The sequence below is a fragment of the Microtus oregoni genome, unplaced genomic scaffold, assembly GCF_018167655.1.
Source record: "Microtus oregoni isolate MIOR12 unplaced genomic scaffold, Mior012 000092F_ref0000046, whole genome shotgun sequence".
Lineage (NCBI taxonomy): Eukaryota > Metazoa > Chordata > Mammalia > Rodentia > Cricetidae > Microtus > Microtus oregoni.
This window is the reverse complement of record NW_024544604.1, coordinates 141,663-147,727: the sequence shown is the minus strand read 5'-3', so window position 1 is coordinate 147,727 and position 6,065 is coordinate 141,663. Positions and strand designations below refer to the sequence as shown.

Below are 6,065 nucleotides of genomic sequence, written 5' to 3'. Positions count from 1 at the left end.
TCTGTGCCTGGAGATCAAGGGGCAGGAATGGGAGGTGCTGGCTGAGGACATTGGGTGGGGACAGAGGCAGGAGGTGCAAAGCATCAAGACTCTAATTTAAAACTCAGGGTGTAGCTCAGTGGGGGGACAGTGTGCTTCTGAAGAGTCCCTGGGTTCCATTCCAGGCACTGCAAAAGCTAAACCAACCCCGAAGGCCTTGAAAGTAACAGCACAAATATAAAGGCTTCCTCTTGAGATGAGGGCCTTCTTTGCTCGTCAGGCTGCCTCTAATGCTCCTTCTCGGCCAGCTTCCAGATGTGTCGAATCCAGCAGCTCACAGAAAGCCACCCATCCCGAGTGTCCGTCCGGAGACTAGCATGACCACGTGAGAAAGCTTTGATCTTGGAGTCTGGGACCAGGGTGGGAAGCATTCCAATGTCTGAGTTAGAGAATATGACCATTCTCATTTATTGTGGATCTGTTTCTGAGCTAAGATTTCTCTATAAGGGATATGGGTGTTTTGCCTGATTGTATGTCTGCACCACCTGCCTGCTTCCTGTTCACAGAGACCAGAAAAGGGCGTTGGATCCCCTGGAATGGGAGAATGGGAGTTACCGACAGGCCTGAGTTGCTACGCGAGTACTGGGAATCGAACCTGGCCTCCCTAGAAGAGCAGCAGGTTCTCTTAACTGCTGATGCATCTCTCTACCTGGAGGCAAGGTGTTTTTTTTTTTTTTTTTTTGAAGCAGGGTCTGACTATACCTAGTTCCTACCCACTCTCAGTCCCCTCCCCCTCTACTGTTTGCCCCACTCTAAGTCAAGCTCCCTTCTCTCTACTGGGTTATCTATCTGGACCAGGGATAGGTGAATTTGAGATTTTTGCTTCTAGATACACCCTAACCAGGTCTAACCTGGTCTCCTCAGATACCAGGCATACAAGTAACTTACCAACATGGTAAGTTACTGTGTACCAACATATACACAGACAGAATATTGTATGCATAATAAATAAATAAATATTAAAAAAAAAAAAAAAAAAAAATAAAGGAACTAACACATATTGTTATGGAAGCTGAGAGGTCCCGTAATAAGTCACCTGAAAACGGGGGACCTATAGCAACCAGGAGGACAATTATAGAAGTTCAGTTGTGGGACAAAGAGGAAATCCCCCTTCCTCTGCCTCTTGTTCTATTTAGACCCCCAGTGGGTTGGATGAAGCCTGTTCACAAGAGGGAAAGAGGGCCTTCTGTATTGTTCAGTCCAGCACTCAGTGAAGTGTGTCACTTCATCTGACACACCCAGAAAAATGTTCAACTGGGGCACCTCACATCACAGTCAGCCCAACACATAGAATTATCCAGCAAAGCTCACCTGTGGTGGTTTGAATAAGAATAGTCCCCTAGCCAGGCTTGGTGGTACAGTCCTTTAATTCCAGCATTTGGAATTCCATGCATACACCTAAAATAAAAATGTGTGTTTTTTAAGTTTCAGGCCAACCAGGGCAAGTTATCAAAATAAAAGGTGAAAAGAGGGTTGGAGATGCAGCTTAGTGGTTCTAAGGTTAGTTCCCAGCACAGTAGAGAAAGTGTCTTGTAGAACCAGGCTGGCGGGACAGCTCTTCAGGGGGCCAAGGCAGGAAAATTGTGGTTTCCAGATCAGCCTGGGCCACAGAGTGAATTCCATAGTGAAACACTGCCTCAAAAAAAGGGTTGAGGATGTGACTTAGTGACTCAGGCCTTGACAGTACCAGGCTGTGTGTGGGTTTGATTGCCAGCACTGAAAACTAAAGATGCACGTGAATGCCACCTGTTATTACTGTATGGACCACACAGGCCATCCCTGTGCCATCCGCAAAATGACCATGGGCAGAGGCACCTCCAGGTGTTTCATCTGTTAGATACTTTGCTGTGTGTTTGTGAGCATGTCTAGGCATGCAGTCTGGGTTACCGCAAGTGGCTTGCCTTTGCTTGTCTTGTAAAGGGCACCTTACTCTGCAAGTACACACAGAGCGTATGTATTCTGCTCTGTACTTAATGGTCAGTCTGTATACAATAGGAAGCCCCCACCCCATCATTTGAATCACTCAGCAATAGTCATTGGCTAGGAATGACCTTTTCCTGTTGTTCTTTTTTAGAGAATTTTTTTATGTAGTGGCCCAAGATGGGCTTAACTGCGGAGTGATTGACTCTGCCTCAGCTTTCTGAGTGCTGGAATTCCAGGGTGTATACCTGAGTTATAAGTGAATATTTATAAGATTGTTCCGGGGCCGGAGAGATGGCTCAGTGGTTAAGAGCACTGGCTGCTCTTCCAGAGGACCTGAGTTCAATTCTCAGCAACCACATGGTGGCTCACAGCCATCTGTGCTGAGATCTGGCGCCCTCTTCTGGTGTGTGGGCATATATGGAGGCAGAATGTTGTATACATAATAAATATAAATAAATCTAAAAAAGGATTGTTCCACTCATGTTTCTCTTCATTATTACGCTTTTTAAAAATTAATTTTAAAATGGATGTGTATGTATTAAATGCCACGTGTGTGCAGGTGCCCATGGAGACTAGAAGAAGGCATCGTGTCTCCTGGAGCGGGAGTTACAGGCAGTTGTGAGCTGCCAGGCATGGGTACTGGGACCTGAATGTGGGTTCTCTGAAAGAGCAGCAAGTGCAAATCTTTTGCCTTTTACAAAGTTTCCTCTCAGACTTGTGTCCACTGCTTCATGTACTTACATTAGTGTTAGGGGCATAAGTAAAATTATTTGGGTGTATTACTAAGGCTTCTTCCAAGAAACCAATATGTGATTTATTTAAAGGAACTAACACGGGCTGGAGAGATGGCTCAGTGGTTAAGAGCATTGCCTGCTCTTCCAGAGGTCCTGAGTTCAATTCCCGGCAACCACATGGTGGCTCACAACCATCTGTAATGAGGTCTGGTGCCCTCTTCTGGCCTGCAGACATATACACAGACAGAATATTGTATGCATAATAAATAAATAAATATTAAAAAAAAAAAAAAAAAATAAAGGAACTAACACATATTGTTATGGAAGCTGAGAGGTCCCGTAATAAGTCACCTGAAAACGGGGGACCTATAGCAACCAGGAGGACAATTATAGAAGTTCAGTTGTGGGACAAAGAGGAAATCCCCCTTCCTCTGCCTCTTGTTCTATTTAGACCCCCAGTGGGTTGGATGAAGCCTGTTCACAAGAGGGAAAGAGGGCCTTCTGTATTGTTCAGTCCAGCACTCAGTGAAGTGTGTCACTTCATCTGACACACCCAGAAAAATGTTCAACTGGGGCACCTCACATCACAGTCAGCCCAACACATAGAATTATCCAGCAAAGCTCACCTGTGGTGGTTTGAATAAGAATAGTCCCCTAGCCAGGCTTGGTGGTACAGTCCTTTAATTCCAGCATTTGGGAGGCAGAGGCAGGAGGATCTCTGTAAATTCAAGACTAGCCTGATCTACAGAGCAAGTTCCAGGACAGCCAGAGCTACACAGAGAAACCCTCTCTCAAAACCCAGGTGAGATGGCTCAGAGGTTAAGAGCACTGACTGCTCTTCCAGAGGTCCTGAGTTCAATTCCCAGCAACTACATAGTGGCTCACAACCATCAGTAATGAGATCTGGTGCCCTCTTCTGGCCAGAAGGCATACATCCAGGAAAAAAACCTGTATACATAATAAATAAAGCAAAAAGAGTGCCCCCCCATAGGCTCATATATTTGCTTAGTCATCAGAGACTGGTACTACTTGAGAGAGATTAGGAGCATGGCGTTGTTGGAGAAAGTGTATCACTGGGGTGGACTTTGAGCTTTCAAAAGCCCTTATAGGCCCAGCCCCACTCCAGCCCCTGCCTGTGGATCAAAATGTAACTCTCAGCTACTTCTCCAGCACCATGCCTGCCACTCCTGCAGCCTGCACTCTGCTCTTCCCCTGTGATGATTGTGGACTAAAGCACCAATTAAATGCTTTCTCTGGTAATAGTTGTCAAGGTCATGCTGTCTCTTTACAGCAATAGACCAGTGACTAAGATATACCCTTTGTCAACTTGGCACTGACATGCATTTTATAAAGCCACGCTAATCACCAGATGACTACAGTAAATAGGGCAGCTGTTCCCCTAACCTGACACAGCAGTCTCTGCCCAGAAGAGGTAAAATGCTTGAGCCTGCTGATATCCCACAACTTAACAGTCAGGTCAGTAATATTTTTTTTAAAGATTTCTTTTTTTATTATGTACACAGTGTTCAGCCTCCATGTATGTCTGCAGGCCAGAAGAGGGCACCAGATCTCATTACAGATGGTTGTGAGCCACCATGTGGTTGCTGGGAATTGAACTCAGGACCTCTGGAAGAGCAGCCAGTGCTCCTAACCTCTGAGCCATCTCTCCAGCCCTCAGCAATATTTAAATACTGATAGAGGGCCGGAAGCTCAAGTCTTGCTGACTTGGTTGGAGCTTGCTAAGTCAACTATGTTGGTCTCAAATTCACAGAGATCCACCTGGCTCTGCCTTTTGAGTGCTGAAAATATATTTTTAGGTTTGTTTATTTTACGTGTATGTTACGTGTCTCTGTGTACACCACATGCATGCCTGGTATCCACGCAAGTCAGAAGAAGGGGACAAATCCCACGGAACTGTAGTTGTAACTGGCCGTGAGCCACCATGTGGGTGCTGGGAACTGAACCCGGGTCCTCTTAATCGCTCATCTATCTCTCCAGCCCCTGCAAAAAAAATATTTTCAGCTTTAGGAACTTTATTTTCCTTTCACCTTTTCCTTTCTTTGCGCAGGTGTCTGCAGAGCAGCTCGGGATCACTCATTGGTGACTCCAATCCATCGGTGGCCTGCACTGTGGGAGCTGCTGACCAATCCTCAGGCTGGCTGGGCACTCAAGTCTTCAGTGGGAAACTGTTGGCTGGGTACAGAGGGCACCTGCATACCCTCAGAACAGGCTGTCACCTCTGGTTGAGCAACAGTGACCTCAGGAGCCCTAAAATTCCTCCTTTGTCCCAGTCTTCTCAGCAGCAGCCTGATCCTCCTCCTCAGTCTCCTCTGGGTCAGTCATAACATCCCATGGGTGCTCACTCATGCCAAGTACTTCCGGGGCCAGCATCCGCTTCAGACCCACCGAGTGAGTACCCTCGTTGTTGCATGGGCTGGCAATGTCCACATACTACAGAGGCGAGTCTGCACTCCAGAGTCAGTGGTAGGCAGGTGGGTGTAAGATGCCTCTGTGAGGGGCTGGCCGGGAGGTCAGTCCTGGAATCAGTCACCACTAGATGTAGTGACTTCTAGTGATTTCCTGGAGGCTGCTTGGATTTGGTTACTCAAGACCCATGATGTAAAGTGGTCAGCAATTTGAGTAGCTCCAGCAGTGGCAGCAAACTTCAGCATGGCTCGCTGGCCAATGTCCCTGGAGGAGATAATGCTGACATCAGCAGGGATCTCAATGGCAACAAGAGCCCAAGCTGCCAGCAACAGCTTCTCCCAGGTCCTCTCCAGATTTATGGTGTAGATACCATCAGTTTTCCTTTTGTAGATGAACTGCTCCATCTGAAGGTCAAGGTTAGCCTGGTGGTGGTGGCGTATGCCTTTAATCCCAGCACTAGGGAGACAGAGGCAGGTGGATCTCAGTGAGTTGGAAGCCAGCCTGGTCTACAAGAGCTAGTCCCAGGACAGGCTTCAAAGCTACAGAGAAACCCTGTCTCAAAACCAAAAAAAAAAAAAAAAAAGAAAGTCGAGGGTCGAGGTTGGTGCCACCTAAGTGGGTTCCTATGACAAGGAATTTGAGGGCATCCTTCTTCATCTTTAGGACATCAAGAGCTCTGAACATTGTGTAAGTGTCCCTTTAAGTTACAGTGGGAATCAAGAACAACGCCATAGGGACCTGTGCTTTCGTAGTGTGGAAAAGGCGGGAAAAAAATAAGCAAATGTATGTATGTGTATTCCTTGTCTATTTCTAGAAAAAAAAAAAGAACAGTGCATAGGGACCTGTCCCTGGGCAATGTAGGAAAGGTGGGGGAAAAAAAGAAAAATGTCTACATTTGTGCTCTGAGCCATCTCTCCAGCTCCTCCTTGTCCGTTTCTTTTT

At 46.6% G+C, this 6,065-nt stretch overlaps 1 pseudogene; it reads right to left on the bottom strand.

Annotated features, from left to right (window-relative positions):
* Positions 1-4,740: 4,740 nt before the first annotated feature.
* On the bottom strand, positions 4,741-5,807 carry LOC121442619 (annotated as a pseudogene).
* Between the last annotated feature and the right edge of the window lie 258 nt (positions 5,808-6,065).